Genomic DNA, 26873 nt, shown 5'->3' on the forward strand with positions numbered 1-26873 from the left:
CATGCTGTCTTGATGATGACAGCTTTGTAGTAGAGGCTAAAGTCTGGGATTGTGATGCCTCCTGCTTTGGTCTTCTTCAAAATTCCTTTGGCTATTCGGGGCCTTTTGTGGTTCCATATGAATTTTAGGATTGCTTGTTCTAGCTTCAAGAAGAATGCTGGTGCAATTTTGATTGGGATTGCATTGAATGTGTAGATAGCTTTGGGTAGTATTGACATTTTGACAATATTTCTTCTTCCAATCCATGAGCATGGAATGTTTTTCCATTTCTTCATATCTTCTTCAATTTCCTTCATAAGCTTTCTATAGTTTTCAGCATACAGATCATGTACATCTTTGGTTAGATTTATCCCTAGGTATTTTATGCTTCTTGGTGCAATTGTGAATGGGATCAGTTTCTTTATTTGTCTTTCTGTTGCTTCATTATTAGTGTATAAGAATGCAACTGATTTCTGTACATTGATTTTGTATCCTGCAACTTTGCTAAATTCATGTATCAGTTCTAGCAGACTTCTGGTGGAGTCTATCGGATTTTCCATGTATAATATCATGTCATCTGCAAAAAGTGAAAGCTTAACTTCATCTTTGCCAATTTTGATGCCTTTGATTTCCTTTTGTTGTCTGATTGCTGGTGCTAGAACTTCCAACACTATGTTAAACAACAGCAGTGAGAATGGACATCCCTGTTGTGTTTCTGATCTCAGAGGAAAAGCTCTCAGTTTTTCCCCATTGAGGATGATGTTAGCTGTGGGCTTTTCATAAATGGCTTTTATGATGTTTAAGTATGTTCCTTCTATCCCAACTTTCTCGAGGGCTTTTATTAAGAAACGTTGCTGAATTTTGTCAAAGGCCTTTTCTGCATCGATTGACAGGATCATATGGTTCTTATCTTTTCTTTTATTAATGTGATGTATCACGTTGATTGATTTGCAAATGCTGAACCAGCCCTGCATCCCAGGAATGAATCCCACTTGATCATGGTGAATAATTCTTTTTATAAGCTGTTGAATTCTATTTGCTAGTATCTTATTGAGAGTTTTTGCATCCATATTCATCAGGGATATTGGCCTGTAGTTCTCTTTTTTTACTGGGTGTCTGTCTGGTTTAGGAATCCAAGTAATACTGGCTTCATAGAATGAGTCTGGAAGTTTTCCTTCCCTTTCTATTTTTTGGAATAGCTTGAGAAGGATAGGTATTATCTCTGCTTTAAACGTCTGGTAGAACTCCCCTGGGAAGCCATCTGGTCCTGGACTCTTATCAGACAAACTAGATTTTAAAACAAAGACTGTAACAAAAGATGAACAAAGGCATTATATCATAATTAAGGGGTCTATCCATCAAGAAGAGCTAACAAATATTTATGCTCTCGACTTGAGCGCACCCAAATATATAAATCAATTAATCACAAAAATAAGCAAAGTTATTGATAATAATACCATAATTGTAGGAGACTTTAATACTCCATTTACAACAATGAACAGATCATCTAAGCAGAAAATTAACAAAGAAACAATGGCTCTGAATGACACATTGGACCAAATGGACTTAACAAATATATTCAGAATATTTCATTCTAAAGCAGCAAAAAACACATTCTTTTCGAGTGCACATGGAACATTCTCCAGAATAGATCACATATTGGGTCACAAATCAGCCCTCAACAGGTACAAAAAGATTGAGATCATATCATGCATATTTTCAGATCACAACGCTATGAAACTTGGAATCAACCACAAGAAAAACTTTGGAAAGGCCCAAATACATGGAAGTTAAAGAACGTCCTATGTAAGAATCAATGTGTTAACCAGGAAATTAAAGAAGAAATTTAAAAATACATGGGAGAAAATGCAATGAAAACATGATAGTCCAAACCCTTTGGGATGCAGTAAAGGCAGTCTTAAGAGGAAAATACATTGCAGTTCAGGCCTATCTCAAGAAGCAAGAAAGGTCCCAAATATACAACCTACTCTTACACCTAAAGGAGCTATAAAGGGATCAGCAAATAAAGTGTAAATCAGCAGAAGAAGGGAAATAATAAAGATTAGAGCAGAAATAAATGATATAGAATCCAAAAAAACAGTAGAACAGATCAATGAAACTAAGAGCTGGTTTTTGGAAAGAATAAGCAAAACTAATAAACCCCTAGCCAGATTTCTCAAAAAGAAAAGAGAGGACCCAAATGGATAAAGTCATGAATAAAGGAGGAGAGATTACAATCAACACCACAGAAAATAAATGAATTTTCTTAATAAAAATAAAAGATGATCCAGACTTTTGATGCCTAATATGTAAAGTGAGTTGCACCCAGGCAGGAACAAGTTGCTGATGAAACTCTCAGTGTCTTTGAACATAAACATTCCAGGACCAACTGAATTTTTTGTCTAAGTGAAAGTATTTTTCTTTTTTCAGATAATTAGGGAAATGTATAATATCAAGACAGTAGCTATCAAGGGCATCCACCTGAATTGAGCTTATGAGACTAGAATATAAAATAAACAAGAGGCAGAAAGTAAAGCATTTTATTGGATGGGTTAATGTAATGTAATATTGAATATTTTTAAAATATCTCATTTCCCAATTGTTTTCATACAATTGTTTTTGTTTTCCTTTAAGGGTATTTTAAAGTAAAACTGGAATTGTGAATATTACCATATTAGCTGCTGCACAAAAAAACAATTGTTCTGATATACGGCCGTATAAGAGATGACAAGTATTACATCTTCTTTAGCTCATTCCAACACCACTCAAGTTCTTCTGCTGTACTTACTTGAGCAGATGCAAAAATATGTTACAATATAGAAATCCTAAATACTGCTTTTGAATTCATACAGTTTGTATTTTATTGACTTTTTAAAATCAGTTTGTTTCTCCCCTTAATATTAGTAGCTCAGCACATCAATTTAAGAGAACTGTGCCCTGATGGATAGAGAGCCTGGATCTCAGCAGTATTTTCCTTCTGCTAGAAGCAATAAAATATAGGATGAGCTATTAGGATTGGGAGGTGGTTGAGGGAAGAATAGAGGGCAAAGGTAAGGAGTGTCCAGAAAAAAATCATGAAGCATTCTTAAGCCTGCAGGAATTTATCGGATAATTTTAATCCTTAAAAGGCATCTTTGAAGATTTTCATGCTTTCTTGTTGCCAGCAGTGTTTCTGTTGAAATAAGATAATTTCTGTAATTGTGTACCTCAGAAAAGAAAAAGAAAAAAAAATTGAAACATTGGCACATTTTTTCTAAAATACCAAATTAAACAGAATGACAGACTGAGTTAAGGACAGAGAAAAGTGGCAAAGCTTTGCACATGCCATGACCTCAGATATCCTGCCATAAATTATGTGGATGCTATTTATATGCTTAGAACAAGTATCTTTGTGAAACATTTACATAAAACATGATAAAGGTAGCCAGAGTTTACTGATGAAGTACCTAAGAGAACAGAATTTCTTTTTAAAATTGCTGAGGTAGGGGCGCCTGGGTGGCACAGTCGGTTAAGCGTCCGACTTCAGCCAGGTCACGATCTCGCGGTCCGGGAGTTCGAGCCCCGCGTCAGGCTCTGGGCTGACGGCTCGGAGCCTGGAGCCTGTTTCCGATTCTGTGTCTCCCTCTCTCTCTGCCCCTACCCCGTTCATGCTCTGTCTCTCTCTGTCCCAAAAATAAATAAAAAACGTTGAAAAAAAAATTAAAATTGCTGAGGTAGGGGCATTTGGGTGGCTCAGTCAGTTAAGCAACCAACTCTTGGTTTTGGCTCAGCTCATGATCTCACAGTTTGTGAGTTTGAGTCCTGCATTGGGCTGTGTGCTGACAGTGTGGAGCCTGCTTGGGATTCTCTCTCTCTCTCTCTCTCTGCCTCTCTCTCTTTCTCTCAAAATAAATAAGTAAACTTAAAATAAAATAAAATAAAATTTCTGACTTAGGGGGTGCTTGGGTAGCTCAGTCGGTCGAGTGTGCAACTTTGATTCAGGTCATGATCTCAAGGTTCCAGCTCCACATCGGTCTCTGTGCTAACAGATGGATGCTGCTTGAGATTCTCTGTCTCCCTCTGTCTCTATCCCTCCTCAGCTCTCTCTGTCTGTCTCTCAAAAATACATACATATATACATACAAGCAAACAATTAAAAAATTCTTTCAAGTTAGAAGTAATATGTCAATTACATGAAGAACAATGTCTGGGTGTAAACATATTCCAAGTTTTCATAAAATGAACAATGTCTATTTTTGTCTGAGGCAACAATAAGGTTGAAGGAACAAAAAGCATGGCAGGGCCTAGAATGATGATGTTGCTAACTAGTTTCATGAAATAAAAAGCTTTAAGCTAATATTATATGATATATATTTATATTTACATATAAAATACATAAAAATGTATTATGTATAATTATGTATTATGTATAAAATACATAAAAATACATATATTTCACAGATTTCCTTATTCAACCCTCCTCACATGGTACAATGTCCTTTAAAAATGTGTTTTTGTTGAGTTTATTATTCAGATTCATATCCTCATGGGATTTAAGCAAAGGCTGAGACACATTTATTAATGCCTAAAATATGGTTCATCTCACTGCAGTGATATGAATGCCAAAAAAAAGAACCAGATATTGCATTTTTCATCAAATATTGAAATAGAGATTATCTACTAAATGCAGTTTTTTTCCAGGAGCTTATGGGAAGTAATTTGTATGTATGTGACAGATATCTGAGCATCCTTCATTTAGTGTATGTTTTTGTGTATATTTGCACATATTTTAAAAATGCCACCCTACTTTCAATGTCCTGGGCCTCCAGACAAACTGACACTGACCAGAGCCCTTCCACCATCTAGACATCCCTCAGCAGGCCATGGAAAGCTTGGTGACTTGACGATCAAAAAGTAAATACCCATGACCACATACTCTCGTTTCCCCCTCTCCTTCTGCCTTTGACATTCTTTTATGCCATTCATGTAAAAACTCTGAGCTTCTTCCTCCAGAAATTCCACAGGTTTTTAATCATCTACTTATCCAATAGGGTAAACCTGCTCACCTACTTCCTCTCAACCAGGAGTCTGCCTCCTGTTTCTCATGAGCCTGTCACCTTGACAACCTTCTGTGCTTCCCCTGTTACTTGTCAGTTACGTATAAATTCCCAGCTGCTCAATATAGTGTGAGAGATGACAGTATTTCATGTCGTATGAATTTTAGTGTAGTCCTAGTGAGAATATAAAAATGAGAGGTTATAGGTTAAAGCAGTAGTTCTTGAAGGTTTTGATCTCTGTATCCCTCCATACTCTTAAAGATCCCAAAGACCTTTTTGGTTTATGTGAATAATAGCTACTGATATTTTTTGTATTAGAAAGTAAAACAAAATTTTCAAATATTTATTAATTCATTTAAAAATAATGGTCGTTTGGGGCGCCTGGGTGGCTCAGTTGGTTAAGCGTCCGACTTCGACTCAGGTCAAGATCTCGCGCTGCGTGAGTTCGAGCCCCGCCTCGGGCTCTGGGCTGATGGCTCGGAGCCTGGAGCCTGCTTCTGATTCTTTGTCTCCCACTCTCTCTGCCCCTCCCCCGTTCATGCTCTGTCTCTCTCTGTCTCAAAAATAAGTAAACGTTAAAAAAAATTAAAAAACATAATGGTCATAAACCCATTACATGGTAACAATAATATATTTATGAGAACAAAATACCCTACATTTTCCACAGTGAAAGAAATTCAGTGAAAAGAAAGCCATTGTTTGCATTTTGGCCAATGTGTTTAATGTCTGATTTAATAGTCAAAATTAAATGTAAATTCTTGCTTCTCTTATTTGCTTCTACAGTTAGTCGCTTATGATATCACATGTCATATAGATACTGGAAAACACTACCTGCTTCTGAGCAAAAGTGATAAAGGCAAATATCTGTCTTGTAATTTAACCTCACGGATTGTGGGGCCTTTTATACTTTGTGTGGCATAACTGTAAAAACGTTTCAGCATCTCTCAGCCACCCCCCGGATTTCATTGTGAGATCCTCTGGAAAAAACGACTCTGAGAAAGGGACCATTGAGAATACAGTGCAGTGCCTCTTAAAGGTGAATAACGAACAGAATCCTTCTGAGGTAAAAATAATTTCAGGGACTCTTCAATGATTACTTAAACTATCTTTAATATGATGTAAATATAAACTAAAATCTAGGTGGAAATTCATTGCATAAGCCTTTGGACAACTATTAAATTGAAATTTAAAATTACAAACTACATAAACAAAAAACAAAATTCTAATTCTTAACACTGATTTAATGTGACAGGTGATATTTGCTGGATATTTCTAACATGAATATAATACTCACTGCTCTAGCAGCAAGGCTTGTCAGTATATGTGTACTATCATGTCCCATGTGTAACACAGTCTTCTCTCTCGTGCTCTCATTGGAACTCAGGTGCACAAAATTAGATAAATCATCACCTATAGTTCAGCGCACATTGTCATCATTAATCCATTAATAGTCCTCTTACACTTAGTTAGCTGGTTAATTTTTGTAGTGTTACAAACGACAGTAAACCCATCGCTCAAAATAAAACTCAGGATCCTGAGAAGGACGGTGATAGTGACCACACATTAGGGTAGACGTTTTACTTCCTACTCCTCCCTTACCTCAGGCTTTATTACTTCAGGCACACAACTGGCCCTCTTTGACCCTCAATTCCTCACTTGTAGAAAGAGGAGGGCTGATCTACATTACTTCCAAATTTCCCGCTGGCTTTCAGAGGAAAAGAGAGCAGATTCTAGTCAGATCTTTTTTCTTTAAATTTTTCTCCATCGCCCAATAGCTTAGTTCTCACTTTAAAAAATGAGGATGTATACATAAGGGGTGAATCACAGGAATCTACTCCTGAAATCATTAGTGCATTATATGCTAACTTGGATATAAATTAAAAATAAATAAATAAGTTAGTCAGGATAAAAACAGTACTGACCTGATAGAGTTGTTGTGGAGATTAAATAAAATAATATGTATGAAACAGTAAAACACAACAACAAACACAGAAACAAAAACTTAGGATCCTGACAATAGCTTACACTGACAATACGGCCTCTTATTCTATTCCCTAGGCTCCTATGCCTGTGGTAACCATCATCTTAATTTCTGTACTTACGATCATTTTTGCCTTTTAAAAGATGGTTTTATGTCATATACATAGTTTTATAAATGTATAAGAAGGATTATATATTTCTAAAAAGTACATATTTTATTTTTATTGTTTTTAATTTCTTAGGAGAAATATGATATTTGGAAACATTTTTTCCTTTGGTATTGTATTTCTAATATCCATCCATATTGTATTCCTGCATGGTGCTGCACTTTATTCACTTTAACTACTATATCACATTCTATTGTGTGAATATGTAGCAGTTTATCCAGCCACCTTTTTATTTGTGGGTAATGGGTTATTTCCTATATCTTCACTGTCAAGAACAATGCTTCTTTGAGCATTCTTATTCACACATCCTATTGTACATACGTAAGTCATTTCTTCTACCATTTTTCTCTATTGGAGTTCCAGTAAAACCTATAGCATACCTGATGTCACATGCTCTTCACTTGGCTCAAAAACATAATTTATATAATCAAAAGAATAGAGCATTTTTGGGCATTTACTGTATGGCAGATAATATTCTAAGATCTCTACTCATATCAACTCCTTTAATATTCACACTAACCTAGTGAGGTTGGTAGTTATCATTTTCTCTATTTTACAGACAAGGACACTAGCAACTGAAAGTCAGAATAAATTTTCAGAGATATTGCCAGGATTCAAACACAGGCAGTTGGGCTCCAGAGCATGCTCTTTTATTTTATTTTATTTTATTTTTATTTAAAAAAAATTTTTTTTCAACGTTTATTTACTTTTGGGACAGAGAGAGACAGAGCATGAACGGGGCAGGGGCAGAGAGAGAGGGAGACACAGAATCGGAAACAGGCTCCAGGCTCTGAGCCATCAGCCCAGAGCCTGACGCGGGGCTCGAACTCAGGGACCGCGAGATCGTGACCTGGCTGAAGTCGGACGCTTAACCGACTGCGCCACCCAGGCGCCCCAGAGCATGCTCTTTTATTACAAACATCATGAATTCTTTTTCTTTAGCTCACAAAAATGACTTGTGACAAAAACAATGAAATTGCATGGCAGTCCTCAATTAGAGGGTCATCCAGATAAACAAGACTATTTTTACATAAATTATTTAAAGTTAGAATTGAAATGTAAATGAACATTTTAAAATTTGTATATTGTTTCTGGACATTCCGAAAATATGTCTGTAGACCCTAGTTTGAGAAATAATGCTATCAAGGAATGACTGGTTGGACCTTCTCTATAATCTAGGACTTCAGTCAAGTTTATTGTAAGTGATAGGAATGCAACTGAAAGTGGTATAACAATAAGATAATTTGTTGTCTCACAGATTTAGGCAGGATGCAAGGTAGTCAGATGAAAAAAAATGTTGCAGGAGAAATAGACAAATCTGTGACAATAGTTGGAGACTTCAATACCCTTCTTTCAATAGTTAATAGAATAAGGAAACATAAAAACCAGCACAAATAAGGAAGAATTTAATAGCATAATCTGTGAAAAGGACCTAATCAACAGGTATAAAACACTCCACACTACAACTCTTCCCATTAAAATCAACTGGTCTATCTTGCATTTTAAGTTAACACTTATTGAAGAATGATTCAATAACATCATGGATGGTCATGTGAAAAATGTCAGTTCACTGAGTTATCCAAATCTTCCCTATTTTATTGTGCAACATAAAAAAGTACGTTTGCTAACATCATCACTGACCTTTAAGAAAAATCTTTAAGCACTGGAAAATACAAGTTTTCCAAAATTCTAATTTTGCTTCAACGTTTGGTATTTATTACTGGCAACAAATATTGTTATTTATTTTCCTTGAAATCACAGGCCCGCATTGTTCATTTTCCAGAAAATATCTGCCAAATACCTAAGTCTAAATAACTACATTTTCTCTGCCAGTAATTTCTTTTCAAGTAAAAATGGTGTTGTGTGGAGACGCAGCTATATTAGCTCACAACTTCAACAATTGCCCCAGTGCTTTTCCTCATAACAATAGTATTTGAGTACGCAGAAGTGCTTCATGAGTACTTTGCATTTGGTGACACAGAACATGAAAAAAATGGGTATTCAAGTAGCAAATGTAAGAGTTATTTTTACTGCTACATCTGTGACATTCTTAAGTAAAGTTGGCATTAAAATTTTTATAATGTAAGTGTATGGCTATAAAAAATTATTATTCAGGGGCGCCTGGGTGGCGCAGTCGGTTAAGCGTCCGACTTCAGCCAGGTCACGATCTCGCGGTCCGTGAGTTCGAGCCCCGCGTCGGGCTCTGGGCTGATGGCTCAGAGCCTGGAGCCTGTTTCCGATTCTGTGTCTCCCTCTCTCTCTGCCCCTCCCCCGTTCATGCTGTGTCTCTCTCTGTCCCAAAAATAAATAAACGTTGAAAAAAAAATTTAAAAAAAATTATTATTCATACAATTTGGTGTCTTGATTCATATTAAGGCACCAGCCGTTTTACCCATGATTTCTTTTGTGCCATCACTACAAATGGAACACAGTGAAAAAGGCAAATAATGTCTTAGTATTATTATTAAAGAAGTTTTGACTTCATGGATGCCCTGAAAAGGTAAGAGACTCTCAGGATTCTAGGGACCACATTCTTGACAGCACTGCTCTGTTAGAACAAATCTTTTGCTTCTCTGGTTCAACTAGTGTTTCCATCCTGCTAGAACAGTAACTAGAATGTAGTAGGTAGTCAATAAATATTTGTTGGGTAAAGAATGGAGGGATGAATGAATCATCCCTGTAGACACTTGGTTGAAATTTCTTTACCACTCTGTAAATGTACAAAGACTAAGAATTCATCCATGAATTAGTTAATTTACCTTTTTAAACAGCATGTAGCCCCAGAAAGGAGAAAGAAGAAATAGTTCTAGTTTGATCTCTAGTGTATAAAGTCAGGTGCAGATAAAAGAGTACATCTAATATGGATATAAAACAAAGATATCCATAAGGCATCAGAGAAATGGTGGGTTTTTTTCCTAATCTCAAACTTCCATGAAAATTCAAAGGGAGATGGTAGTAACACTTTTATATTGATATGAGTCAGATGATAAGTTCATTATAAAAATATGGCTTTATGGTTACTTACAAGAACCTATTAAGCCAGATTTTCCCAGGAGAGAGAGAAAAAGAATGTCCATAACAGTATTCCTTTGGCATGATTATTCAAACACCTAATACAATTATTATGATTATCTATTTTTGTTACAGATTAAATGCCAGTAGACAATACTCTGCATTAGATTTTATTCTTTAATAAACTGTATTTTTATTATAAAACATGCCACTTCTTCACCTAAAACATAGGGAAAGAGACTCCATTACACAAAGTAGCTATCAGAATAAAAAGCAAGATTCAAAATCTTCCCCTTTGAATAGTCATCTACCATTTGCAGGCAGCAGTGTGTAGCCAAGACTTTAGGGTTAGAAGGAATAGGAACCAGAGTCAGAATCCCAGAGCCATTTTTTCCAGCTCTCTAAGCCCCTGGATGAGTTTTTTGTTTTTTGTTTTAATTTATCTAACCTGGAGTTCTCTCATGTAGAGGAGATCACAAAATTAATTTCAGGTGAAAACATTTTTGTGAGTTGCCAATTCATGAAGTAATGGCTCTGACAAATTATAAAGAAAAATCAACTAATAGTAATGTTCATTGCTATTTTTGCAACTCAAATAAGTGTGCTTATACCTAACCAGTCTTAAGTCACGTCAATATTGGAAAAGAATAAAGGTTTTCATCATGAATATTAACCTAAAGGAAAATGCCTCTTATTTTTGATTATAAAAAATACTGGCAATTTAAGTCATCATTTCCTATCTGCAAACTGATGAGCTCTAAATCTTGCATTTCTAAGGCTTCCAATAAAAACAGGAAAAGAGGATTATAAGAGCCACAATAGCAGATTAAGAAAGGATTAGTTGCAATTTACAAACTACTGAACACCTAAAAAACACCTATTGGACATTTAAAAACTAGCTACTAAATATGACCACATTAAGGTAATATATTTTATTCCCCCTTTAAGATATCCTTTGCATGCAAAGTATATCTATCTATCATGTAGTCAATTATCTTACACAGCATGAGATCAATCCTAACATATGCACATGAGAGTAATAACATGGTATACTGTTTGTTTGAAAGTAATAGGTGCACTAGAATAGTCTACCATACCGACATACCTTTAATGTCCCAGTGTTAAAAAGGCTCTTTAAGATTGTGAATTAGCAATAGTGTATGAATGCTCCAAATATGGTACTGATGCAATTACTTAGAATGTTAAATGCATTGGGAAATCTTTCCTTTTATTTTATTTTCTTCACAAATGCAGGAGAAAAAAGCTATAGGGATCATTTCTTGTCTTAGTCTGAGAACCCCTGTGGAGAGGATCCAAGCGTGATGTTTCCTTTGAAGTGAATGGAATATCCATTCTCAGATCAGCCATGAGGATATATAGAGGAGAACAAGAAACTGGCTGAATGAAAACTGACATTAGCATTTAAATAAGGCTAGGCTTAAAAGAAAATTTATGCAACAAAAAATACTAAAATTTGAAAACTAACATGCAATTTTTCAGAATCCTAGGTCAAACCACCTTGCATTAGAAGCAGGTCTTTGTTAGGTCTAACACAAAGAAACTAACAATAGAAAATGTTCAAAAAGCTTAAAGGTTAGGTCAGATATAGGAGATCTATAGCATATTGAAATATCATAGATGCCAAGTATTCCTACTGTGGATACACACAAAAGTCCTGCAACAGCCATGGATTGTATGTGTCCCAAATCCTGATTTTCATTCTGTATTTAATACTAGTAGACTGGCAACGAATAAAACAAAACACAACAAAAATAACCACCACAAAACAATATTCCAGTTAAGAATTCAAGCATAAATCTTGCTGATGTGAGAAAATACAGCATAGGAAATATAATCTTCTTTTAATGCAAAATGTATCTGCCATCTATAAAACCAAAATAGAAACCATAATCAGTGATTTCAGCAGTATCCATCATCTGTCAATCAAAAACTAGGCTTTGAATAGCAGCAGTGTTCTTGGTGTGTTCAGCTGAGTTTAAGTCATGGCTCCTGATTTTGATGTTTATACGTAAGAAGATAGCTAACTATATAAGGCAATATATGTTGAGCACCAAAAATTTTTTGAAAGAAGAGAATCTTAGTAAGTTAAAATTCCCTGCAAAGGTTTCCTAGACAGTTCTCAAAGGATGGAGAGCACCTAGCCCAACAGAGTGGAATGTTGAGGTCCTGCACATAGAGGGAAGTACCCAAGCAAAGACTTGGAAACAGGCAGGAAGAGTGAGTTTGAGGATGAGAAGAGGACCATAGGTCTCTAGAGCAAAGAGACCTAGCAGTGCCTGGTGAAAAATAAAGGAGGAGAGGAAGGTTGGGAGCAGAATGAAGAGGGCTCTCTAGTCAGAGCTCTCATGGCAAGTCACAGACCTAATGAATCATAATTGGAAGGGCGTGGTGGGGTTGATCAGGTCCAACTTACCAAGTAACCCTTGACTGCCTCTTCAAGCACCCATGGCAAATTGTCAGCCAGTCTCTGCTTGCAGAATGATGAAAAATTGATGTGCATATTAACTTTCTTAGGTCCCTGGTCTTTTCCCCTTGTATACATCATGAATTCATAAAATATGAACCCCCAAATTGCGTGTTGATGAATGACAGAATAACATACTCTTCGTACTGGGAGAATTCAGGGAATGGAAATGGAAATAGCCAGGAAAGGTATCATAGAAAAGGAGGACATCAATGGGCTTTGAAAAATGGGTAGTACTTAGGAAGTAGAGAGGAAAGGGATGGATTCTGCACAGGTAGATTTTAGGAGGAAAACCTCAAGGGCAAAAAGAACATACATTAAGGAGAAAAAACTACAAAGATCCACCTTTTTAGCACAGATTTTTCATTAAGAAGTGGTGAGTGTCAAGACCATCAAAAAGATATCAAAAGACTTTGGATTTGTTGATGTAGACAATAAGTTGCTACAGTAAATTCTCGAGTAAAATTAGCATTTAGAATGTAAGGAAAACATGCTGAAAGTAGCATTTTTAGGAAGACCAAATTAATGATAGTGGACACGATAGATGGATTTAGAAAAAAAATGGAGTCAGAAGGACTATTTAAGAATCTTTTTAACTGGAAAAGCAATAAGAATGAAATCGGTGTAAGCATTTTGGAAAACAATTTGGCATTACCTGGTAGAGCTCATGGCCCAGTGATTCTGCTCCTTGGTATAGTCCCTAAAGAAACTTCACATATGCACCAGAAAACATACATATGAATGTTTGCTGCAGTATTATTTATATTAGCAAAATCCTGGAAACCTCTCAAATATTCATTAACAGTAGAATAAATGCACTGTAGCATATTCATAAAGAGCAATGACAACGAGTGAACTAAAACTCCATCAACATGTAAATACCACCAAAACATAATTTGACTGGGAAAAATAATTCACAAGAGAATTTTATATATTTGTTAATGGGTGTGTGTGTATATTTTTAAAAGTATATTTATATATTCATGTGCCTGTACATAGATTCTCTTGTGGGAATTTTACTTATTATCTTGTTTATTATATATACTCATTTATATATATAGTTGTATGTGTATACATGTATAAATTCTCTTGTGAATTTTTATAATTTCACAAACATATAAGACAACCATATTTTTGTTTAGGAATGCATAAAAATGTGGGAAACGTATAAGGGATGGTAAGGGAATGATAATAAAGTTCAAGATATTATTTACCTCTGGGGAAAAGAGCATATGACTGAGGAGGGAGGGTCTTTCTGAGGTTTTGGCAACACTATTTCTTTAACTGCATGTATATCTGAGTTTATTTTGTTATTAAACAATGTAGCTATATTTTATATACCCTTAAGTAGTTGTGATATATTTCACAAGTTGAAAACAAATATTAAGGATTTGATCTAGGGTGGTCACAGTGGGCATACAAAGAAATACACGCGTGGTGATATTCACTGCTCATTTGTAAGATTACAACAAGAGTTAATTTTGTACTACTAACACTAGTGCTGAGGATAAACTATGCAAACCAACAATGCACTAAAACTATGACTTAGATTTGGAATGAAAGAATAGCAATTCTGGAAGTCTATTGCATACGGTTTTTGACAACAGGTAGCATGGTAGAGGGGAAAGAAGTCGTGAACTGTTGAGGCATGCTTGAATGTTGTCATCCACTCTGAAGTACAATGTGATAAGGCTCCCCTAACATGAGCTGCAACATGTTGGCCTTCCATTGTACCCCTCTTCTATCTCACCAATTCCATACCCATTGTTGATTCCTGGCTAATTGTGAAAGTTCTCTTTCACTTTTCCAAAAATATTTGTGAAAAATGAAGACTTATGTCTCCCTGTGATACTATGATTACTATATGCATATGGTCCTTCAGATGACCAGAATACATTTCTCATACGTATGTACGTGGTCTTCATTCAGTTCCTGGCTCATAGCTCCCCAAATCCTCAGAATTTTCTGAGCAATAACAGCAGTGGGAGCATCTTTTGTTATATTATTTGGTCTCTTGTCTTCAGTTTCTGAAAATGCTTCAAAGCCATAAAGGTAAAATGGGTGTCTTGTTACTAATAACAACCCCCTTTTTACATGTTACTGCAGTGACTTTTGGAAAGCACCTAAGGATGGGGCTGGTTGCCAGAAGAACCAACCATGATTAGAGGTTTGGAATTTTCAGTCCCACTCCTTGATTTCTGGGAGGTGAAAGGGGCTGGATATTGAAGGGTCATCAATGAGCAACTAGTTAACTCAGTCATGCCTATGTAATGAAGCCTCTATAAAAACCCAAAAGGAGGGGGTTGAGAGAACTTCCTGGTTGGGGAATCAGAATGTTTCCTTGTGCCACCGTGCCAGGCCCAAGCTCCATGAGGACAGAAGCTCCTTTGTTTGGGACTCACCGTATATACCTCTTCATCAGGCTGTTGATTTGTATTCTTTAATATCCTTTGTAATAAATCAGTGATCCAGTGAGTAAATGGGTTTCCTGAGTTCTAGCAAATTGAGTCCAAGGTGTGGGCCAGGGGAACCTCTGATTTATAGACATTCGGTCAGAAGTACAGGTAAGAATCTGAGCTTGTGATTGGAACCTGAAGTGGAGGGTGGTCCTGTGAGAATGCACCCTTTATTTTTGGAATCTGATGCTATCTCCAGGTAGATAGTGTCAGAATTGAGTTGAACTGAGTTGAATTCTCACACACTTCCTGAGAATTGTTTGTTGGTATGGGGCAGAGTCCACATACACAAGTTGGACTAGGGGTCCAGGAACTAACATACTATTTCTTACTCTCCCTCCCTTTTATCTTACTTTCATCACCCAATATTTATTCAAACTAAATGTCAATTCCATGCAAAGTACTAGGAGCCAGAGGTAAAGAGTCATGGGTCGTAGCTTTCATTCAAGATATAGTGGATGCATTGCTTTTCAATAATTGTTGTAACAAATTACCACAAACTTAGCATCTTGAAACACAAAATTATTTTTATCTTACAGCTTTATGGTCAGAAGTGCCAAGCGGGTCTCACTAAGCTAAAACCAAAGTGTGGCAAGGCTGAGTTCCTTTCTGGAGTCTTACGGGAGCATCGACATTCTTGCTCACCTAGATTATTGACAGACTTCAGTTTCTTGGGGTTGTAGGACTGAAGATCCTTTTTCCTTGCTGGCTGTTGGCTGGGGCTCATTCCCAGCTTCTAAATCCATGTGCACTCTTTGGCTTATAGCCCTCTTTGTCTCTGAAGTCAGAAAGGCAGTTAAGTCTTTGTCATGTCTTATCTCTCTGGCCTCTTCTCCCATCATTGAATCTCTCTGATGAACTCTCCTGCCTTCCTTATCCACTTTGAAGGACTCATGTGATTGGACTGGGCCAACCCAGATACTCCAGGAAAATCTCCCTGTCTTAGTCATATCTGCAAAGTCTCTTGCCATGTAAAGTAACATGGTCACAGCCTCCAGGGATCAGAGGACATCTTTGGAAGCCATTATTCTGCCTACCACATTGGATTTTTTTTTTAATTATAAAATGAAAACCAAAGCCACATAATTATTAACATGTGGCCATGGAGTGGTGATTAATAGTGCAGCCATGGTAACAAAGGATAAGAACTATCATTTGCTTCAGTACATTTTTCTATTTTTTTTCCTGGGAAGACAGAAAGATGCAACAGGTGAGGAGCACAGCACAGTGCCTGACACATAGTAAGCCTTCAACAAATAAGAGATCTCATGTGACCCAAATGCTGTCAATAATCCCATCCTCAGATGTCTTCTCTTTAACACTCAGTTAGCCAGTCCTCCACCTAGCTGGACTGATAGGAAGGGCTGCCTTTTACTATATTTCCCATCCCAGACAATTTAAAGGTCATAAGTGTTTCACCATCAGGCACCGTTACCCTGGGCGGCTCTGCAGGTCACAACACCATCATTTCCCTCTCCTGCAGCTGTTACAGACGTCTCTCATAGAGCTTCCCTAAGCATTAACCCATATCTTTCCCTTCATTCTCCAAAACTCAGTAAAGTCAGCATGGTGAGATGAGAAAATGGATGGACTGCAGACAGGGAAACTTATCATTGGATCCATTACCTGTATCCCTACACAACCATCTTGTTACTGACCATCTGCTGTTGATTGCTTTGCTTCTGGGACCAAAGTGGCTGCCAATGACCAGAGTAGACTGTGACCAATCCCTCTATACGTGCTTCAGGTATTCAGGCATTCAGTGTCTCAGGTGTCCTTTCCTGAGGAGATTCAGGCCTTGATCTCAGGAGAGTAAAAATACCCACTAATGCCTCCTCCCAACAGAAAACCTTCCACAAAGGGCAGGAGCAGAGTGCCTGGTTGCCCAAGCCTCAAGAAAAAGCAGGCATTTAAAAATATGTACTTGTTTTTTGTAGCCATCAGTATTTCAGAAACATAGGGGTCTAATCCCAAAGCACTTCCTTGAGTGAACTTTTGCTTTTTTTTTTCCCCATAAAATAATCTTATGTTATTTTTGAAGAAACTTGAAGTTTAGGCAAACCTCTCACCATGTACTGGAAAAAGGACAGAGAGGAGAAGTGATGTGCATGTCGCACAACTCATCAGCAATAAATGCACAATAAGGAGAATCAGGTATTCTGACCTCCTGTATGCTATTTTGAAAAGCTTTTTTTGGTTCATGATAAAAACAAAAAAAAGTAACACTCATATGTGGTTTTCTTGCTGCTAAATAGGACTGGAAATTTTGTCATTCTTTACATATCCAGGATTTTGTTGTTGTTGTTGTTGAAAACAAATCTCCATTGCCATCCCACTAAGAACCTAAAATAGAGAGGCAAATTTACAGGTGTAAAATGAAACGAAAATACAAATATGAGAAAGAAAACTGTGAAGCAAATTTGCTTCATTTTCAGTTTTCAAGTCACTGAAAAGAAACAGGATGCTATGACAAAGGATGTAGATTATGCCTTTTGAAAATAACATTGGTCACTTTCTAACAATAAATGTATTACATGTTATTTTGGAAGGTCCGGAAAAGTATAAACCTTTTTAAAAAATTCAACAAAATTGAGGTCACATACGCAAATAATTTCAAAGAATCTATCAGTCCTTCTAATTTCCTTTACATGTACTAATAACCATTTGTATATTTTCTACTTGAAAAATATGGGGGATTGCCACTTTCTATTAGGAAATCAAGTAAGTCCATTTGGTGAGAAATTAACTGAATTTCTTATTTAAACAAATCTAAGCTCATGGAGCATTGTTGGAGTCATTGATTTGCAGAAATTTCTAGTGACTCAGTGGCTATTCTAGCCTTCATCTCTGCCACACCACCTTTATAAACTGCTAGTAGTCACTCCAAATAAGGTAATGAAGGAAAGCAGTAGCAACTCAGATTTAACTTGACCTTGTAATCTCTACTGGCGAAACACTATTAACTCATTCACCTTCTCCAATATGTCAATTTCCTATCAACTGATTTCTTTCTTATATCCTCTTTTCCCACCTTGCTCTCTTATCCAAGCATGCTAAATTGTATGAAGAGAGCTTTTATGGCTTAAATATGATATTGTATATAAAACCTATCATGTATTCTCTTTCAGGTTAGATTATTTTCATTCCATAAGCATATTCAAAATATTAACTACTTACGTGAAATTGCCAGAAGCATTTTGACACTCCGTTTTCAGAATCAAATATTTCTTTCTTCATTAGTGCTGAATCTACATAAAACTGATGATCCTGGTTGTTCTTGTAATGATTTTGTTTCTAAACCTTGGACTTTATAGAAATAATTAATTATAGCATGTATCCGTTTTTTAAAGGCTAAATTGGATAATGGTTTAATAGCTCAAGGAGATTACTTGTGGGAATTTAAGACTTATAAGATTCGGTTTTCCCCAAGTCTATTTTCCTAAAGTGATCCATGGCTTTGATTCCAGTAAAAAATCACCAAAACCAGGGTAGGTGATGCACTTTCATTGTGAGCTAGCCTCGCTATCTTAGCCAAAAAGTTAGGTAGAGAGAACATAATTTGGTAAGGAAAACTTACCTTGTCAAACCAAATTAACAACTTTCATGATTTAAAAAAAAAAAAAAAAAAAGTAAAAAAGTGCACCCGATTGGTAGGTCAGTTCATATTAAATAGTATATTAAAAAAGAATAGCTTTATTTTTATTTGCTACGTGTTCACATGCTGCCAGTGGCTGCCCTGAGTGCAAATAAAAACCACCTAGGGAATTAAAGGAATACCTATCCTCGGGCTCCACCCTCCATGGAGTCTTGATTATTTGGTTGAGGCAGGCTTGAGACATCAGGATTTTTAAAGCTCCCCAGATCATTTTAACATGCAGTCAGGATTGAGAATCACTATGTCTAGCCAATAAGACTGAAATGTATTTTCCTCCCCAAATAAGGGGATTCTATGAAATTAGAGGGACTAGTTCCTGGGGAACGTGGGATATATGAATCATAATTAGGCCCTCTAAGTGTCAACCACAGCCTGGGCAGGGAACACCTGTTGAGCCAAGGATTAGAAATGAATGATGCCCTTTGTACTGCAATGATAATACATTCTACTCTCTGGGAAGCTATTAAGATATTCCTCTTAAGAATTTTTTTAAAATCTATTTTAAAGTGTCACAAGTAATATGAGGTATTCAAGAAGGCTCTGTGTACTTAACCTGGCAGGGCTTTCTGAAAAATATTTTGGTATTTTATTTATGTGTGCATCATGCAGTGAAAGAGGGGAGAATGGGAGTTTGCCTGAGAAAAGAAAAAGAGAAAAAGGTTTTATATTTGCATTACATCAAGGAAGTTTGACTTGGCCTAACTATCTCTTATTGCACTTTTCAAATCTTGAGGTCTATTTGATGCATAAATTTCATAAGAATCAAGCCTCATTTAAATGATAATTTATGTCCTTAGAATGCCATTTCCAGCCTTGTTCTTCTGCACACCCCTGGAGCTGATCAGAGTGTGGTGATTCCTTTGTTTTCAAAGGAAACTTCATGTTCACATTCTCTCTACAGGGGCTAGTAGAGGAAGACAAGAAAATAGTTCCATAGTGTTTCTGCCAGTTTATGAAGAAAATTTTTCCTCCTACATATATCATGGTACATAATTGAATTAGTACTCCAGTAGGAAAGGGTTTGCTATTTCATACTCCTATAGTTTTTTCTTAACACCATGAAATTAAAGACATGCCAGCATGAAGCTGCATATTCCTGATCACTTTCAAATAAGCAATGTAGTATATTATTTCTTTTATGTGCTTTTATAGCACATGCTGTGCAAGATAATTGACTCCATGACAGATGTCTGTATTTCAGAGGAAAATTTATTTGTGAAAGAACACACATATATTACTTTAACATGGCTCTATTCTTTATGTGGTCCTCAAGGTGCTTTTTGATGACTTGTAAATTGAAATTAATATTTTCTCTTGCCATTCTGTATATGCATAAGCAAATTTGACTGTTTGATATAACCAATTTGAAGCTTATTCTACTACTGAATATAGCCCTCTGTTCTCAATCAGGGTTGGGTGCTCTTAGATCTTATTGGAAGAGTTGCAGAATGTAGAAGGATGCAGTTTTCTTTCTTTTCAGAGAAGCCCGTAGGCCTGCACATTCCCCAACCGTCCAGGATAACTTCTGTCCATTGGACCTGTCTTTACAATGAAATGACTACCAGAAAGATCTAAAAGAGTACAGGAAAGATTTTCCATGGATCTCCTTTTATTCTGTCACTTCTGCTCAAAATGTCACTCTTTCCCACGACAAACACTGGTAGGCAACAGCATCTGAAGTCCCTAACACTTTTCTGTGAGGTGGATTGGCTTGGAGAACTGGCAATATTCGGTGGATGAGGCTGCTGCGAAGGCAAATTGAAGCAGGAGGGGTTTAAGGAGGACATGCCCATCTCAGTGTACTTTGTAATACTTCCTGAGACCAATTCTCCTTCCTGTAAATAAACTCTCCCATTCTTTTTGGCTACAAGAATTTTCCTAGGGGAAAAAAACTGGACTCTTTATCCCCATCAGCTGGCTGGACACTTTTTGCCATAGGATTGTACCATATATATAAGATCAAAATAACTAATAGGTATAGAGGGATTACCATATTCAGAAACGATGCAAGTTTAATAAGACTCCATTTCAGAGATGGTTTTTCTTTTAATGAGAAGAGAAGAAGAAACTTCTTATTAGGGCAGGGCCCTTCTAGCCTCTGGGACTTTTAATGGCTTAGCCTTTTGTGCACTAGCAGAAATGAGGAAAGGAGATTTCATAGTTGAAATTGAGGTAGCCTTTACAATAGTAACAGTGGGACACCAGGGATGGTTCTGTAATGGCACTTCTACAGGGCAAAGCTCAGGGGAGGTGGAGCCCTGAGGCCAGGAGAAAAGAATCTTCTCACCTACAAAGTGGGGGTGGTTGGCTCTCTTCCATAAGTTGGTGCTAAGCTTGTGTGTGCTCGGTGGCTGGACTGCACACAGACTGGAACGTTCTGAGGCTGTGATGTCTGACTTCTGAGCTTGGGGGGGACTTCCTCAGGCAGACTGGCTCTGTGTCAGTGCAGGTGAAGCTGTGGCTGTGCCCACCCTCTCGAGACTGTGAGAGAGGGTTGCCATCAGGTAAAATAGAAAGTGCTGTCCCAGCCATTCTCTTATCTTGGAAAGGAAAATTATCTTGACATAAAAATACACCGAATTGAACTTAAAAATAACAACCACCATAGTCTTAGGACTTCCATCCCTCCCCACTTCCTTCTTTTCTCATCAAAAGAGACTTCTTAGTTCAAGGGAGGGTTCCAAGTGTTTGTTTCAGTAAATAACCCAGGCCAGGAGGGAGGGATAAGTGAGTTAGAGGATGCCTAAGGCAGAAGAACAGCCAGGCCAGCTGTAAACCTGACCCAGCTGTTTCCTTGTATCTCCTCAATGACCCATCACTTCCCAGGATGAATTACTCATCTTTGGCCAAGAGCTAGAGGGGTTATCAGACTTCCCAGGAATTTAGGAGGGAAGTGGAGCTGGTGAAGGCATGCTCTAGGTCCTGAAGTTTATCCGTGACTCCACTGCTCTCTGGGAATTCTGCTGGAGATAGTCCAAATTTTCCAATCTGTCTACTGCAAGCATTGATGCTTTCCCAAGGGAGAAATGGATTTTCTTTCTTGGAGTTGCCCTATGGCTGGAGGGCTTTGCTTTCTGCCTCACAGCCTATCTCCTGAGTTTTCATTCGGTTTGTATTTTCCTTCCCTGCCCTCAGTCCACCGGCTTTTCTTCCTCTTCACTGTTTCTCCTCCCAGATTGCTCTTCGCTCCCCAATCCCCCAACTCTCCCCGCCCCCCCCCCCCCCAAGACCCCAGGAGGATCTGCTATTTGAAGAACCAGCTGGAATGGGAGAGGCTGGGAGAAGACAGAGTGGGATTTAGGGAGATGAGAAACGGCTGGCGCTGGGGAGGGAAAAAGCACGGTGCATGTACCCAAGAGCTCACCTGTAATGGGATACAGAAAGTGGCAGACACGGCCCTCGAATTGTACGCGTATTAATTTGTGGGATCAGTAACGCTCAGCATGTCACCTCATGGGTACAGAACCTTCCCGCCGAAACTACCCGGATCCTCGGCACCCTGTTTCCTCCTGCTTTGAGGTGAGGCCCGGAGGGAGTTGGCTCCTTAGTTCCTTGCCCGCCCGCACTTTAGGGTAGAAGTGGTCAAGAGAGTGCGCGCTGGGCGCGCTGCAGGATTAAGATTTGGGCGGGGCGGAGGACGTGCAGACCTAAGTGGGAAGCCAGGCTAGGAAAGGGGATGCCCCTAGGCCTGGGGTGCGGGCAGGAAAGGACTGCGAAGAGGTGAGCGAGGAACCTGAACTCAGGGACCGGTTTAGGGTGTGTGTGTGACTAGAAACCGCACCTTTTCCGCAGGTTCAACCCCCGGTGCCCGGTCTGCTAGTTGCCTACCCTCTCTGTGCCAGAGTTCCCAGCCCCAGGCAGGAGCGGGAGGGGGCGGGGGAGGGGTCCTCGGTTCCCTCGGGAAATGTCCTCCCAGCCCCTCGCTGGGCGGACATTTTCCTCGGCCTCTTTCCGGGCAGCCGGCGTGGCCACCTCGCAGGGCTGCTTTTAAGGGACACGGGACTCGGGCGGAGCAAAAGGAGACTTTCAGGCCCGCCCTTCACCCCCTGCCCAGGCTCAAGAACGAGCCCCAGCTCTTGCCCACCTCCTGCCCTCACGTAAGTGTAAACACCCAGGAAGAGCGATCCCCGCAGGGAAACCCCGGCAAGCTGCGCGCGACCAGGAGGTGACTCTGCGGGGACCTCGTTCCCAACCCCCGCGTCCCCCCGCCCCAGGGGGCAGGGGCGGAGCGCAGGCGGGCCCGGGGGCGGCCGGGAACCGCGGAGCCGCCCCGGGGGAGGGACTGCGAGCTGTCCCCGGGAGGGGAGGGCGAGCGGCGGACCGGGCTGGGCCCCGCGCGCGGCAGGAGGAAGGAGCCCCCGCCACCGCGGCCGCCGCGTGCTTAGGCTGTCCCCGCCCAGGGAGCCGGAGCCTCCCAACTAACTCCGCCCGCCGCGCCCGTCGCTTCGCCGCCGGCAGGCTCTGGCTTCCGTCCCGGACTGTGCCCGCGGCCGCGCAGGTTGGTGCCGCCGCCGCCACCGCCGTGGGGCGGGCCGGGCGAGGCTGGGGTGGGAGCGCCGAGGGGGCTCGGAAGTTAGGCAGATGCTGGGGCCGGGGCGCCGACACTGCCCCCTCGGCGCCCGACGCGGTTGTTGATTTCCTCCTCGGCTGCGGGTCCCGGGGAAGCCAGCGCCTCGGCCGGGGAGGGTCGCCGGGACTGAGCCTTCCTCGCGCTCCCCTGGTCTCTCCCTGGCCGCCCCGCCCCGCCGCCTCGGCCTCGGCCGCTTCGAGAGGGGTCACCCCCTCCTGGCTCTCTCACCCTCGCACTTCTTGCACCCATTAATTCGTACGCATTAATTCGTTCTTTCTGCCCCCAACTTCGGGAACTCTCGGTGCCGGTGAGAAAGCCTCCCTGGTTCCCGGCTTGCCCCTGAGACTAGTTTGGGGGGAAGCGGGGTCCGCCGCGCGGGGAGAGGGGCTGGAGCTGGGGAGCGACCTGGGGGGGGCTCGAGAACCGGCGGGGAAGTGCCGGGAAGCGGTGGAAATTCGCTCTCGCCCGTCGCGTCCTTGCCCAGCTCTGCCCTCCTTCCCGCCGTTCTGCCGGCCAGACTAGTGCGCCCGCCAAGGGTGATCGCAGAGGCGGGATGGAAATAGCCGCCACTTGGCGCTCAGTCGGGATTTCAGTCGGGTCTCGGTCGTCCTCCTGTTTGCGTGGCCTTGGGACTCGACCCCTGGGCACTGGGTTGGTGTCTGCGAAACGTGCGTCCCCTCTGCCCACCGCGGAGGGTCGTTGTGAAGATCCAGTGGGATGACTTAGGGGTGTTCCTCGACTTCGAGCCTTGTCGCCCGTCTCTCGGGAAGCTGCTGGATGGAGGGTCCTGTGTTCTAATCATCGGAGTTCAGGTGCTTCTGCTGAGATGTAATTATGTCTCTAGGTGGTTGGGCGTGTAGCTCTTCTGGGATAAAAGGCTCGTGTTTCTGGATCGGGTCAGGAGTGTTCAGGGTTGAAATCGTGTCTTCCCCACCGAACCCGAAGTACCAAGCCAGGGACCTTACATAGATTTCTATGGCCGTAGGAATTCAAACAGCGGAAGATCGTTACTGGCCTCGTTCTTTGTAAACGAGAATTGTGTGTGCTTCCGATGTTTGCCAACCTTTACAATCTCTTTTCCATCTGTACTGAAATTTAAATTTGCTAAAAATTCAGGAAGTAGACCTTTATTTTAGTAGGTAAGTTTAGACATTTAGCTCAAAGAAAAGATACTCTATCGTTGGCAACTTTTCAGTTTAAAATCATAGGCACAAGAAGCATGGTTAGCACCATTCTAATTACTGTATGAAGAAAGCAAGTAAATGGCCTAAGAAAGTCAGCTTTAGACTTCATATTAAATGTCTGAGTCCCACCATCCATGAATTCCTGATTTTGTAGACATTTCCTAAGTTCCTGTATTGTACAATACATGGTGATAGGTGCTTAAAAAGACAAATATACAGTATATTCCTTGTCCTAAAGAGGCTTCCAGTCTAAATTAGAGAATAATATTTTTACTTCCTATTTGTATATGAACATCGAATATATCCTAATACTACATACAGCAAGTAGAATGATATCAAGAATACATTATTGAAGGCCCTTTAAGATAATTAATTTGGTGAATCTACTTAATAGGTTGAAATAAAAAGTTTACCTAAGCCAGTGTTTTCTGAAGTGAAATTTCAAATGTTATTTCACCAAATGGGAGGCATTCTTTGTAATAAAATAAATTCTGTATTTTTAGAACGAAAACTCAGAAAAAGTATCCATGCATATATGATATGGTAATCAAATGTTAAAAGCTATAGAAAGTTCAATTCTAATTCAGCTCTCTTTAGTCAAGTCAATTTATGGTGCCCATATGTTTTTTTCTCAGCTCGTTGAGAAAGGAAATTATAACGACTAGAAAAAGTACAGAGATGGAATGTAATATTTTTAATAAATTGAAACTTGAACACTTCAAGTCCTATGGGCCCTGGATTGACTCTGGAAATTTGACTGAAACAGTTACAAGATTCTCAGTAAGAGGTTGTGTTTTTTTGTTTGTTTGTTTGTTTTGTTTTTGTTTTTCCCATTTTAAAAGAATTTAGCTTGGCACAAAGGATGGGCAAGAATTCCATCTGGAAAAGATTGACCAGGCTGTGTTGTATTTGGTGCAACATTAGTGACATCTCTGGTTCTTGTCAGTGAGGCAAGCCACCTTGAAGGGCATCCTGAGGGAGATGAAATTAACTTTACACTTGGCCTTTTTGCTTAGCACCTTTTTTTTTTTTTTTTTTTTTTTTTTTTTTTATCATTTTGAGTTGAGATTAAAGACCTGTCATTGCTCTGGAAACTGCGGTTTGGTAAATAGTCATGAGTCTTCAGCCAGGAAGCTTCTTATGTAAGAACTTTATTTACCCCTTTTAACTCCTTTAACTAGTAAAAGCTAATTGTTAAAACTACACACACATAGCTTTACAAAAAAAGTCTCTGAATAAAGTTGTTGGTATTATGTTCTCTCAAGTCTCCTTGGAGGAGTTTTGGTCATCTTTATCTCCTGTCATTTACTGTACTTGTGTAGAGAATAAGACCTTCATTTTACCCAGGGTTGGACAGCTAGTTAGTGGTGGCAAGAGTAGATCTATAATTCATATTGCTTGACTAATAGTTCTGTGGCTTTCTTTCTTTCTTCCTTCCTTTCTTAACCCTGGGTGGTCTTTTATCATCTAGGGTATATTAAAAATCTCATGTTTGTAAATTGTATATGGTTAAAACTTTTGGATTTGGGTTCTGGTGGGCCTGGGTTTGAATCCTGCCCTGCCATTTAGTAGTCATGTAATGGTAAGTTACTTAACCTCCCAAGTCCTCAGTTTCCTCATCTCCAAAACGGGGATAATGGAAGTACCTAGCTCAAAGGACTGTTATTAGGATGAAATGCGCTTAGCACATTGCCTTTATTTAGTACAAAACCTACTTCTCTACTAAAGTAGTTATTTTAGTTTCTTGGGGCAGGGGATGATGTTTCAAAATTTAAAAATAAATAAAATTAAATTGTTATTTAACATTTAAAAAATAAAAGCAAAAACAAAACTATACGTCACCCCCCTCCCCAATATTTTGAATTGGTCATTCTTCAGCTAATGTTTGTTTATTTAGTCAGCAATGTTTATTGAGCTCCTACTGTGTGTTGGACTTTTTCCTAGGCACTGGCATACAGTGGCGTAGAAGATAGTCATAGTCACTCTTTTATGACCTTAAGAGTCTGGGGAGGGATCTGGACTTGTAAACAGAAAATTATAATCTCATGTGATTCGTGCCATGATAGGGGTAATGCAGAGAACCACAGGAGATGGGATGGTGGGGGCCTGGGTGCGAGAGTGTCCTCCAGTGCATCACCTCATTGTACTTGGGCTGGTGGTGGGTAGGGAAAGCTTACTGTGAATACACTAAAACCTGAAGAATTAATGATAATTAGCAATTGCAGAAGTTGGGGATTGAGGAATGTCCCAGACCAAGGGGAACAAACAGAGCATGATGCGTTAGAATGGAAGTCAGGTAGATAATGTAAAAGAATAAATGAATGAGAGTGGCAAGGAGAGGTGTGGCAC

The 26873-nt window shown here is 39.5% G+C and overlaps 1 protein-coding gene across 34 annotated transcripts in view; it reads left to right on the forward strand.

Annotated features, from left to right (window-relative positions):
- The first annotated feature begins 21919 nt into the window (after positions 1-21919).
- Positions 21920-26873, forward strand: part of PAM (peptidylglycine alpha-amidating monooxygenase) — a 286547-nt gene continuing 281593 nt past the window's right edge. For 19 of the 34 annotated variants that reach the window (XM_043594693.1, XM_043594768.1, XM_043594777.1 and 16 more), the window contains exon 1: positions 23037-23268. The gene's annotated coding sequence lies outside the window, so the exon portion shown is untranslated. Of the gene's footprint in view, positions 22290-22699; positions 22868-23036; positions 23596-26873 lie in introns of those variants that run through there. The other 15 variants (XM_043594709.1, XM_043594821.1, XM_043594853.1 and 12 more) reach the window with 12 other exon arrangements.

Source organism: Prionailurus bengalensis, chromosome A1, assembly GCF_016509475.1.
Source record: "Prionailurus bengalensis isolate Pbe53 chromosome A1, Fcat_Pben_1.1_paternal_pri, whole genome shotgun sequence".
NCBI lineage: Eukaryota > Metazoa > Chordata > Mammalia > Carnivora > Felidae > Prionailurus > Prionailurus bengalensis.